This window comes from Camelus bactrianus, chromosome 3 (assembly GCF_048773025.1).
Source record: "Camelus bactrianus isolate YW-2024 breed Bactrian camel chromosome 3, ASM4877302v1, whole genome shotgun sequence".
Lineage (NCBI taxonomy): Eukaryota > Metazoa > Chordata > Mammalia > Artiodactyla > Camelidae > Camelus > Camelus bactrianus.
This window is the reverse complement of record NC_133541.1, coordinates 4011082-4023399: the sequence shown is the minus strand read 5'-3', so window position 1 is coordinate 4023399 and position 12318 is coordinate 4011082. Positions and strand designations below refer to the sequence as shown.

The 12318-nt window shown below is 56.2% G+C and overlaps 1 long non-coding RNA gene across 5 annotated transcripts; it reads left to right on the top strand.

The window, feature by feature from the left end:
* The first annotated feature begins 153 nt into the window (after positions 1-153).
* On the top strand, positions 154-11804 carry LOC123612920 (uncharacterized). Of its 5 annotated transcripts, none has more exons than XR_012503545.1 (3): positions 154-462; positions 3822-10875; positions 11449-11804. It is a non-coding gene; the product is annotated as an uncharacterized LOC123612920 (long non-coding RNA). The 5 variants fall into 5 exon arrangements; XR_012503544.1 differs by having other exon boundaries at positions 155-462; positions 3825-10875; XR_012503547.1 differs by lacking the exon at positions 154-462 and having other exon boundaries at positions 3159-5295; positions 9642-10875.
* Positions 11805-12318: the final 514 nt, after the last annotated feature.

The window sequence follows — 12318 nt, the reverse complement described above, 5'->3', positions numbered from 1 at the left end:
ACTGCGGCGGCCGCCCTTCGCTCGGCGGCGGGGCTTTCAGACACAATTTGAAGTTGATGCTTTGATTGGCATCCCCTTGAGCGCTGGCCCCGCCCCCGGCTCCCCTCCCGCCCCCTCCCTGCCTCCCGCCCGCCCTCGCCGGCCTCTCCCGCCCCTCCTGGCGAGCACGTGGTGCCCCGCGCTGGCCGGGCCACCTCCGCCCTCCGTGGCCGCGCGAGCTGCCGGGCGGCGGGTGCGGGTCTGGCGGCCGCGGGCCCCTTCCCGACCGGCCCCCGCAGCTGTCTGACAACCTGTCGACGCCGGTTTACAGCTGTCGGACACTGGAGTGTGCCTTTTCGCAGCCGAGGTGTGTCTGCTCTCTCACCAAAACACCTCGGCGCCTGCTCTTCCACCGCTGGGGTGGCGAAGACGGGGCCCGGCGGAGAGCGGTGACAGCCGGCGGGGATCGGCCTCTCCTCCGAGGTCGGTGCTGCCTTTACCTCCCCGGGACATCTTTGGCAGAAGTGCCACTCAACCGGCGTGGCATCCCCTGGCCCCCACTAGGTATTAGCAGGTCACCTGGCAGTGACCGGCCTCGCTGCCCTTGGAGAAGCAGGAAGCGGCCGAGCGCTGCAGGCTTTTCCAGTTGTGAAAACTTTGAAAAAGGGCAACCCAGCAGGGAAGCCACTGGCTTGGGGGAAGCTGATGGTCGGTTCTTGTGAGTGAGCGGACCTTTTCTTTGCGGAGAAAACACCATTTCGGCGGGAGGGAAACAGTCTGCCCCGACCCCGGAGCTGGGAGAAGCCAGCATGGCCTGGACACCCCTCGTGTGTCCAGGAGGTGTGAAAACGCAGGAAGTAAACTTGTGCGGGGCGCGCCGGCCCGAGGCGGCGCCGCAACCGGGCCCAGGACCAGGACCAGGCGTCTTCTCCGTCCCTCTCCGTTTCTATCTTCCGCCTCCGGAAGAGAGAGGGGACGCAGCCAGGCAAGACGCGCTCAGGGATGGCTCCGGGTCGCCTGGGACCTGATGGGGCTAGGGCTTAGACCGGGTGCACTGTCCTCCTTGCCTCCCTGGACAGCTTGGATAGGCCACTTCTGAGCTGCACTCGCTGGCTCGATCCTGGAGGCCCGGTGGGGAACGCGCCCAGCGTACCCGCCTGAGCTCCCTTGGCCACTTTGCACCCCATCTCCTAAGCGGCAGCCTGGGCCAGGAAAGTACCCCCTGCTGCGGCCGTTCAGGAACGCGGACCCTGTTGGCATCTCATCCAGGGACTTGGGTGTTGGCCTCGGTTTGGGCCCATTTGGGGCAACAGAATGGAGTACAGGCACCCAGCATGCTGTGCCATGGACTCCCGCGGGTTCAGGAAGACTCTCATTTCCCAGTTTTGGGGCCTGAGGACAGACACAGAGCCACTGCCTATAATTAGCAAGGAGAACGCCCATAATAGTCATTACTAATTACCAGCTGTGTAATCAGGCTTTATTTTCTGTGCTCAAAGTCAGCTCTTCTCCCTGTTCATGCTGTCCCTCCCCTCCCCACCTGCCTCTGCTCACTCCAGAAACCCCCTACAATTTCGCCTGGGCGCCTTTCCCACCTATACAGCTTCTGGTGGGGGCAGGGCGGGGGCGACTGCTGCTTGGGGGAGTCCCCAACTGCAGCTTCCTCCGGCTCCCCAGCCCACCACCCCACACTCCCCAACCCCCTCTCCTCTCCCCAACACCCAAAGCAAACTAATGGGCCAGCCCCACCACTGTCCTGTTTAGCAAACTCCAGTGTCACATTTCAGGGTGGCAGGTAAATACAAGTGAGATAAGCCCTCTTGTGTGACCTGGAGAGCCAGGTGGAATGTAAGCCCAGAGAAGCTGCTCAGGGTCAAGACTCAGGCACATGGATGAATCACCTTCCCACAGCCTGCCAGCAGCAGCCCACCATCTCTCCCGCCACAGCCCACCATGTCCTGTCTGTAGCAGCTCCATTCTGGTCATGAAATGATCGTAGGTTCCTGAAAACACCAGGGAGGCAAGCGGAAGTGCCCACTGGTTTTTGTACCTGAGTAAAGGCAGTGATGGGGGAACTGGCACTAGGAAGGCCAGTCAACTTGCCCCCCACCCACCCTGGAAATGTCCCTGAGGGCAACTGTGGCTGTTCTCTGCCCAGGCCCAGGGGCTGGAATCCTAGTGGAGCCTGGCAACCACCCCTCCCCCACCTCTACCCTTCTCTCTCCTTGGACTTTTACCTAAAAACGTGCATGTGGAAGACTAGGAAGCAATGAAGACCCAAAAAGGAAGAAAACTGCCTCCAAATTAGCCTGTTGGAGAGGGGGAGGGGCCGAAAAGGATCAGGAACTTCTCCAGGCTTGGGGGGGGGGTCTGCCCACTAGCCCTCTACTCACCTTTAGCACCCAGTGGTTAAGTAGGGCCGGGGAAGGCCTGGGCCAAGAGAGCGGCCCTGTGCTGGAACCTGAAGGCTGACCTGAATTACCGCTTAAGGGATCCGGAGCTTCCCCCAAAGAGGCAGCCCCAGCTCACCAGCTTAGCCCTTCTGCCATCTGGGGCCACTGCTCTGGTGGTCCGGGAGGCAGAGGGCCAAGACAAAGGACAAGTAAGGTCCTACCCCGGCCTCAGACCACTGGAAGGGTGTATTTCAAGTGCCCCACCATCAAAAACCAGTGGCCCCCAGCCCCACTTCTCTGGGTCCAGAGTGGGGAGAGACCTGCTTCCCAGACCCTGAGCCGCAGTCTCCACCTCACAAGGGGATGGATCATGCAGGCCTGATCGTTGGTCAGTAAGCTGTGCTGGCCAGAGCACACCCCTCCTTGTAGCCTCCGGCTCCTTACTGAGCCAGAGGCAGGGACTCAGAGGAGCAAAGCCAGACCTAGGGGTCGCTGCGCAGCTGAATCAGAGCTCCACCTGGTCTAAGTGCCCCTGAGTTCCCTAACGACCCCTTCTCAGGGGCCCGTGACAGTTGGCCTTGATCTCAAGCAGGACCACATGGGGCTTCCACAGGGGCAGTTGCCAGGGACCCCCTGGGTGGAGAGCCCGGACCCTCAGCACGCCCTGGCTAGAACAGGGCCTCTGGGTGCACTGGTGTGTGTGCAGGTTGCCCATGTGCGGACTCCGCTCCGGAGGGCGGGGACTCCTGTGGGCCCAGGGGGTGGGGGGGTGGGGGGGGCGGGAAGGCCCTGAGGCCATGGAGTGAGCTGGGGAGGGGGAGCAGGTGAACAATGGGCCTTCCAACCAAGCTGATGGAAGTTTGCTTGCCTACTTTCATTATGGGTGTGGGGGTACTAATTTTCTAAGGGGAGGAAATTGTTACCGCCAATCTGAGAAGAATCTTGTCCCTTGTCTTTCCCCAGCTCCTCAGTAAAGGTGTGTCCAGCTGCCCTCCCTACTCCCACGCCTGCATACTTATATCAGGATGAGATTAAACAATCCGAACATCACCTTCATTTACAATTTTACTTCTTCTGAAATAATTTCCTGCTTATTTTGAAGCCTTGGTGACCTAGGTCTCTGAAAAAGAGGAGGCAGCTCCTGGGGAACCAGCCCATCCTTGGAGCCCTTAAGGGGACCTGCGTTTGGCTCCGCACACCTGACTCCGGGATGCAGCGAGCTGGGTTTTGGCCTCCTCGTTTGCCTTTCAAAATGCATTATTTGCTTTGCAGATGGCAAGGCTACAGCGCTGGGCGGAAGCTCTGTGGCCAGGAGGGGCAGCCTGACCCTGGCCCCCTCTCCACCCCTCCCCACCCCTCGCCCCAGCCAGTTCCTTCCCCGCCCCCAGGCTCGCGCCCTGATTTATGAGTCTTGTTAAATACTCATTAAGACTTAGCACCTTTCTCTAGCAGGATCTAGGAAGCCACCCTGCTTGGCGACAACGAGACGAGTGTCAAACAGTCCCAGGCGGTGGAGACCCTTGCGGGAGCGCCCAGCTGTAACCCGCACGCACAGGGGCGCCAGGCCAGGAGCCGGGCGGGCGGCGGCGGTGATCACCGGGCCCTCTCAGCCCAGATCCCTGGGTCCCAGCCTGCGCGCTCCTGCCATTCCAAGCTCGGGCCTCATGCGGGTGACCAGGGACACCCCTGCTGCCTCCAAGAGTATCACCCAAGCAACGTTCTGAGCGCGCGGGATTGCGGAGACCCCGCGGCGAGACGTGCGCGCCTTGTCAGGAAGGACCCAGTGGGGTTGTCGGAGGAGACACCCACGGACTCCAGGAAAACCCCGGGAGAAAGCCGCCCAGAAGCGAGAGGCAGGACTGTCAAATGCTTGGGGCAGTATGCGCACTTCGCACTTGGGGCAAAGCAGGAGTGTCTGGATGGGTTAGGCGCTTGGGACCCGAGCGCGGCGGGGGCGCGAAGTGCGCTCCCGGGCGCCCAGAGCCTCCAAAACCGGTCTGAGTTCCCCAGGGTAGAAAAATGGACTACAGTGGCCTGGTCTGGAGTGCCGCGATGCCGCCGTCCCCGAGTGTCGGAGGAAGTGAATTACATGCCTGTGCACACACGTAAATATTTTATAAACCTTCCCTTAATTAACCAGATCATTTCCATTCTGTCTCCAATATGATCAACGGCAACGGTGCGAGGGTTTTCAGGTTTGTAATTTGATGTCACCAGACGGTTGCTCGGGGGCAGAGGTGCCATCGCCGCGCCAGCTGCAACTTGTATTTATTTGTTTTTCCACCGTGTTCCTGTAGGGCGCCATTATGCAGTTTTTAATTAGTTTGTGTTTGTACTTCACCCGTCCCAAGTCAGCGCCGTCCCGGAGCACGGCGCTGTAAATTCTCGCAGTACAGGTGTCGCTGCCTGCTCTGGGACGCGGGCGAGCGCGTGTCGAGCAGATGAAAGCCGGGCGGCCGCGCAGCCGACCGCCAGCCCTGCGCAGCCCGGAGGCGCAGGTCAAAGCCATCTGGGACTCCTGCGCCCCCGCAGCGCCTCCCTCCGTGGCCGCTGCTCCTAATGCCATTAGAGGGAAACGGGCCGAGCACGGTGTGGGGGACAAAGTGACTTTTCATTTTACTCGAGTCCTGGGGTCCTTGGGCCAGCACTGGCCTCCCTCCCGAGCGCCCGGGGCGCAGGGCCTAGTGGGCGCTGGGCAGACGCCGCGCCAGGCTCGCGCCCGGGGGTCCAGGCTGTGCGCGCGCGCACGCAACCACCAAGCTCCCAAGAAAGGTCATTGCGACTTCCTTCCTGCCGGGTTCCAGCCTTTTAGTAGAACCCAGAGCAAGCAGCCCGAACTTCCGGAATCCCCAGACTGGAGAACCCCTCCTCAGCCCCAGATCGCGTGGGTGTTGGTTTCTCTTCTTGAAATGACCTCTGTGCGGTGCGTGTAAATCTATTCTTCCAGCCACCAGGGGATTCTTTCAAAGCTTTTTCTCTTTTTTTTTCTTTTTCTTTCTTTTTTTTTTTTTTTTTGGTTAGGAGTAAGAGATTGTTCATGTTTAACTAGACCACATAGAAATTATGATTCCACAGCAGTGTGTATTTAATTAGAATAATCTCACTTGAATTTAATTACCTAATGAATTATTTGCTTAAAAGGTAGAACGTCTTGTTTGCCAAGTGCGGTGCAGACCTCTGATAAGAACTTGTGTTATAAGGACATTCCAGTTTAAAAGCAGTCATGTATTAAGCTTTATATTTTAACTCCTTGAGAATGTGACTGTTACTGCAGTGCTCACACACGGACTGCGAGCATCGCGGGAAGACGTGGGGAAGGCAGCATCCTGTCAGCAGAGGTTTTGTTCTCTTTGGTGCACATGCCCCTTTTGAAATTAATATCTTCTAACGTTTTCTCATATAAGTCTGTTTTTAAACTTATTTCATTTTGCCTTCCGTAGCATTTTTTTTCCTAGTGCCAGATGACAGCTGCCTATTAGAAGACCCACTGCATGATGAGTATTTGCAGTGAGGTGGTGCATCCTTCAGGGAAACCCCAGCCCAGCTCCTCTGGGCCCCTGAGGCACCCTCACCAGCAGCAGGGAGGCTTTCTGAGGTTACCAGCCTTTAGAGGAAAGGAAGTTATGATCGCCCAGACTTCGATCTTAACCCTTGAGTCCTAAATGAGGGAAGGATTTCAGTTCCTCTTGTTTTACAAAAGCAAGAGCAAATAATTCCAAGCCCTGCCATCTTTTCTGATGGGTTCTGAAGATGACTTGTCTCCTGGTGACTCAATACTCAGTGCCATTTGTGCCAAGTTCATAGCTGGGGTCCTCGGGGAGGAGTGTGACCTGCTAGAAGTCTAACGCGATGGCTGTGTTTTCTGTGGTCAAGTTGCTGCAGACGCAGACTGCTTCATTCCCTCCCCTGCCCTGTATGATGGACAGAATTTTCTATCCCTGCGTCGTGGAATTTCAGCAGTGAAACGTATGTCTGGGATTGGGCGGGGGGGATGTTTCACCCTCTCACTAAAGACAGAATAGGAAATAAGGACACATCAAATCCACTTTTTTGATTTCCACTGTTATTTTCATTAATGGTTCATTAATCAAATAATTTACTCCAGTTGCAGGTTTGGACAGTATAATCACATAAATACTGAATATTATCAATATAGTGTTCAACTAAGGAGGAATAGGCCTATAAGAAAAGTACAACACTTTGACCAGAATTATTCTGTTTTTTTAGGGCCCCTGATTTTTATCATAGCTGTGCATTTTAAAATTGATGCTTTAACAACCGATAGTGGTTAAATTGTAATATAAACTTATTCTTATTAAATTATGATTACAGTAGCACCTTCCTTCCTAAGGAGCAGATCGACATGAGTACACATTTTTAAACTTATTTATGAATTTACTGCACATACTCTTCCAAACAGCAACTGACAATAACAACCAGAAAGGACACGAGATAAGAGCTCAGGAACGATAATGCTTTTCTCAGATCTGAGCGAATCCAAAGACGATTTGCTAGTAAAACCCTCAAAGGAAACGATATGTGAGGGACGGAGGAAGGGGAAGACTAAATGGCATATTTATGTCGGGCGCTTCCCAAAATGTTTGAAATGGAGACCAAACAGTGTCCTATCTCCTCTGCCTTCCTCTCAGCCCTCAATCGCTTATATTATTAAAGATAAAGCCTACCACTCGAAATACCTTTTTAAAATACCAGTTGACAAAAATCAGCCCACACAGCATCGGAGGTAGAAGGCTCCATCTTTCACGCACAGCGTGTGGACTGGACGTCACTGGTGACAGGTTAAAATCTGCTCATTTAAGGGACATCCATTCAACAAAAACGCCCACAGAGGACACTTTGGGGGCTCGGGTGCTGACAGTTTATCAGATGTTCTGAAGATGCACAGAGTCCACCAGCATCTTCCAGGCCCATGCCCACAGAAGAGCAAAGCTGGGGGTATGGGATGGTCTACGGGAGAAGCGAAGCATGCCCACACCTAGGGGTCCCGAGTCTGCTTTTGCTCAGGTGCCACTTCTCACTTTAAGGTCACCCACAGCTGTCCCCAGAGCTGCTCCAGGGTCACGGGTGTTGGACCGAAGCTCCACCAGCTTCGTGCAAGACAGACGGCACAGGGTCCCTCAGGCCTCCAGACTGACGCCACCTTTGGGGTGTTGAGTGTGTGTTGAATGATGTTCAGAGAGAAGGAAGGAGAGGAGGAGGGGCTGCCTTCTTCCCCAGACACACTTCCAGAGGGTTCTTTGACCAGAGAACATGACGTACCCACGGCCAAGGAGGCGGCCGCGCTGAGCAGAGCCCCGGGCCTGGAGGCTTCCCTTGCCTGCCCTCTGTCTGTGTCTGGGGGCCCTTCCTTTGCTGTCCCGCTGATGGCGGCTGCTGAGACACTCCTTCCACGCCACCTGCTCAGGGTCTGGGGCTCCCCCCTCCTCCACAGAAACCCACCCGGCCTGCGGTCCACTCTCCGCAGAAAGCTCAGTGACTGACAGGCTAATCACAGCTCCTAATTCGACCTCGGATGGATGTGAATGGACAGAGATAGGTGCCCTTAATCTCCGGCACGGGGAATATTACATTTTCTCGGGGAACCGTCAGTGCATTGACCCGACGCTCCTCGGCCAGGTCCACACTCTGGACGGGAGCCTGGCTGAGGCGCTGGGGTGGGAGGAGCGTCCTTTCCAATCACTCTTTGGAGGAAAGAAGGATTAACACCCTCTTGGTCAATGACTGCTGCTTCTCAGTTGCAGCGGAGGGCAGAACCAAGTTTAGAAGAGGCCTCCAGAGCTCTGCCGTCTGTCTGAGGCGGCTCTGGCTGCAGTAACAAAATACCATCGACTGAGTGGTTTCAACAAGGGAAATGCATTTTCCCCCAGTTCTGGGGCTGAAAGGTGGAGACCAGGTGTGGGCAGGGCTGGTTTCTCCCTGCCTGGGCTGCACAGGGCCTCCTTTCTCGTGTCCTCACCTGGCCTTTTCTCTGAGCCGGTGTATTCCTGGGGTCCTCTGTGTGTCCAGACTGCTCTCCTGTAGAAGCAGCAGTCAGATTGGATTAGCACTGACCTTAATGAGCTCGTTTTAACAGAACCACATCTTTAAAAGCCCGTCTCCAAATAGTCACACTCAGGTGCCTGAGGTTAGGCCTTCAACATGCACATTTTGGGGGGCACAGTTCAGCCCAGAACACCTTCCGTGGCCACCTACCGCGTCCCACTCCAAACAGCACCAGGGTCTGTTAGCTGGAGTTACAGTCATTTCAGGGCCTGCAGTACATCCTTTAGTTTGGGGCAGAAGATCTTAGAAGAAGCTCTAGCATTTCCGCCTCTTTAAGTTTGTAGAAAACACGGGCACCTTCATTAAAACCAGAACGAAACGGTGGGCTGTCCAGCAGGCGCTGTGTTCTCAGCATGGACCCTCTTCAGCGCTGGCCGCTCTCAAAGGTTAGGTTCGGCCGCCCTGTTTGTTCAGGTCTAAGAGGACCGGCAAGTCTGCGCGGTTAGTAAACTCCCTGGGCAAGAAGGGCCTTAGTTTGGAAGCAAGCGTGTCAGAGAAAATGAGTTTTATCCGGAGCCCCAGATGACTCCCACTCTGTCCCGGTTCCTCCCAGGCCGGCAGCTGATGGCTCTGGCCCCGGAGGCCCCACACCACGGACGCTGCCCCGCACTCTCCATGTCATTTAACGCAGGAAAATTTCAAAGGTGCCAGTTAAACTCTGTTTCCCAGGTTTCACGAAAAAGGAAAAGACAGTAGTACCTCGGCCCCTGCCTGGAATCTACCCACGTCCCGAGGGGGAGGGCCGGTGTGTGCACATAAGTCCGTGGTCAGGGAATTGCAGGAGAAATGGGAAATTTGCGCCGGATTCTGCCTTTCCTCAGCGGCCGCACCGCACTGCCTGCAGGCGCGTTATCGCCGCGGTGGCAAGGTGCGGAAGGGCCCCGTGATCATTTTACAAGCTGAAGACTGTGTGACATTATCTCTAGGGTTGAGTGAAGTGGTTTGTCTAAGGTCACTTAGCAAGTGTGTAATAAATCCAGGATTAGAACCTTGGCACCCAGCTCCACAGTGTGACAAGGGCCAACTTGTGCATCCCATGATTTAGCCCCCTTCCCACCCTCTCCTCTCCAACCCTGTGTGAGCCCCCTGCCCCCAGTGCTCCTGGATCCAGCTGATCCTGCAATCCACCCTACCCCTGAAAGCAGCTATTAGAAGCTCCTGACTCCTTTTCCCTGTTACCTCTTTTTTCATTTATTCCTATAACAGACACTTGTGGAGGAACCGCTTTAAGAAATGACCAGTGTCGTGTGCCGTGGGGGATGCTAAGCAAAGCAAGACAGTGGTTGAAACATGGAGGTGTCTAAGGTAAGTTAGACAGTTCAGTGAAGCACACACAGACACCTCATCACTCCATGAGGCAGAAGTACGTGCAAGGAGGGACGTGCTAGTTCTTTAGCTTTGAGCTTCTCACGCCCCTTCTACCTTTATCCTGAGATGCTGCGATGCTGCGATGCTGAGACCTGCGAACCCCGCTTCTGCGTTGCCAGTTTCTCTCCGTTAGAGGCTGCAGGATGGGAGGAGCCGACTGGATCACTTCCCTGATGCTCAGCATCCTCCCGGCAGGAGCACTCCACCCCGGGAGCAGCCCTTCCTCCTGGGAGCACAGCTGAGTCCATCTGCGGGTTTCCGGCGCCCACAGAGCCTGTCCACCGTGTTCCCTAGGGAGCCAGAGCCAGCGAGCAGCGTTCTGGCCTCAGAGGTCGGGGCTCCAGCTCCGCACGCTGTCTACAAGGTCTGCCCTCTTTCTCCTGTTTCCTGGCCCTGGGGCAGCAGCTGCTTCCCGCTCCTGCGTCTGAGCCGTCTTCTGTTCTCCTTTCGACTTTTCAATTAACTACTTGGAAAACTCTACACACTGTGTTTACCAGGGCGACTGCAGCAAAGTGTCCAGTCGGGGCAGCTTAAATGTGTCCTCTCGCAGCCTGGAGGTTAGAAGTCCGAGATCGCGGTGTGGGCAGGGCGGGCTCCCGCTGGGGTTGTGAGGGAGGGTCCCCTCTGGGCCTCTGTCTCCCCTTCTGGGGGTTCCCGGTCATCTTCGGGGTTCCTCGGCTTGCTGGCGCCTCACCCCCATCTCTGTCTTCATCTCACATGACGTCGTCCCTGTGCTTGCACGGGTCCACATGTCCCCTTCTTCACAAGGACACCAGTCACATCGGATTAGGGCCTGGCCTACTACTCCAGTGTGACCTCTTTTGAGCTAATCACATCAGCAAGGACCCCACTTCCAGAGAAGGTCACATTCTGAGGCAGTGGGGGCTAGGAATTCAACCTGTGAATTGCGAAGGGACAGGATTCAACCCACAACAATGCCTAATCAAGAACTGGTCCTATGAACCATTCACTGGCCACATCACTCCGTAGTTTCTGCCCCAGACCAGACCTGAACTGATGCCCCAGGGACTCAGACCCGAGGAATCAGAAGAGGAAGAGATTCGCTGTGTCGGTGAGGACAGGGTGCAGCGACCTGCCACCTGCAGCAGGGCTTGGAGGGGACTTGGGTGGGATGGGCAGCGTGTGAGCAGAGGGTGTCCCCACGTCCGCGGGCTCGGAGGCCGCAAGCAGGTCGGCCAGGCTGCAGCTGGCGCTGGCCAGGAGGCAGCGGGAGCCCGAGGCCAAACCAGAGCGAGCTTCCGGAGCACAGGGGCTGTTTGGGCTCTATTCTGGGCCACGAGGAGATACAGCAGGTGTTGGGCGGGCGTGCAGGACACCACTAGCTGCGTCAGAGGAGCATCAGGAGGCTGTGTGGGTCCAAGCTGCAGGGCTGGGAACATCTCAGCCCGGGTGCCTGGGTGTCCCAGGGAGGGAAGGGCGAGCCGGGTCCGCGGCCCCTGTGCCCGGACCGCTCTGTCCTCGGTGCTCCTGTGGGTGGGTGAGGAGGCTGGTCCCCACCCCCCTGGCTGTCCCGGGCAGTCCGCTCAGGCACACCCGGGGCAGGTAAGAGGAGGCGGGCCTGGGACAGCCTGGGGGCTTCCCCCTTGTCCTCCAGACAGGACAGCTCTGCCTCCCGGTTTTGCAGCTTGAGTTTCCAGGTACGTTTGGCCTGAACACAGGGTTCTGCGCCTTCTTGTGAAGCTGAAGAATCGCTGACTTGCCCGGTTTTCAGGATCCTGACTCGCTTGTCTTCCGGGGAGCCGCTGACTGTTTGCGAACCACGGCTCGCTGACCCACCTCCTCACCCTGGTCAGACTCCGCGGGGTTCTCCCCACGTCAGGAAGGTGCAGTCGTGTCTTTTATGACACGGTATTTAAGTATTTAGTTGATTCTTTACGATGTATAAAGTGTTAAATTAAACAAATCTGGAACGACACCGATGTATGGGAAAAATAACGCTGTCAGATAAAGGCAAATACCGTTATTATCATGACTAACACAGACGACAGTCATTTCCTTGCAAGCCTCCCCCAGCATCAAAATGTTGGCTGTTACCCAAAGACCGAGTTAACAGCTGCATCATGAGGGAAGAGGAAGTCAGCAGCCGTCAAGCAGGTAGCCACCCTTCCGTGTGTTGCGGCACAAAGCTCCCTACGGCCACGTGGGGGTGGAGCTGCGCGGGATCACAGGACAGGAGCGCTGGGCTTCTGTCCACACGCTTCCCTTGCTAACGCCGTAATGCGCACGTGTGTGCAAAACAGATCATTGATTCCCATCAGCCATGGAGAAGCTCAGTGTCAATTAATACCTTATCAGCACCCGTGGCGTCCTCACTGGGGATAAGCCCTGTCCTGCTTCCAGTGGTTGACTTGGCTTTATCTGGAGGGAGGAAGGAGGGGAAAAAGCTGCCGCTGCAAGCTTGTTAACAGCTGGGTAGTCCACAGGCTCGTCAAGTCCATAGGTAATTTCTGGGGAGCTCGCACCTCACTTAATTATATCGCGGTGTAACAACCAG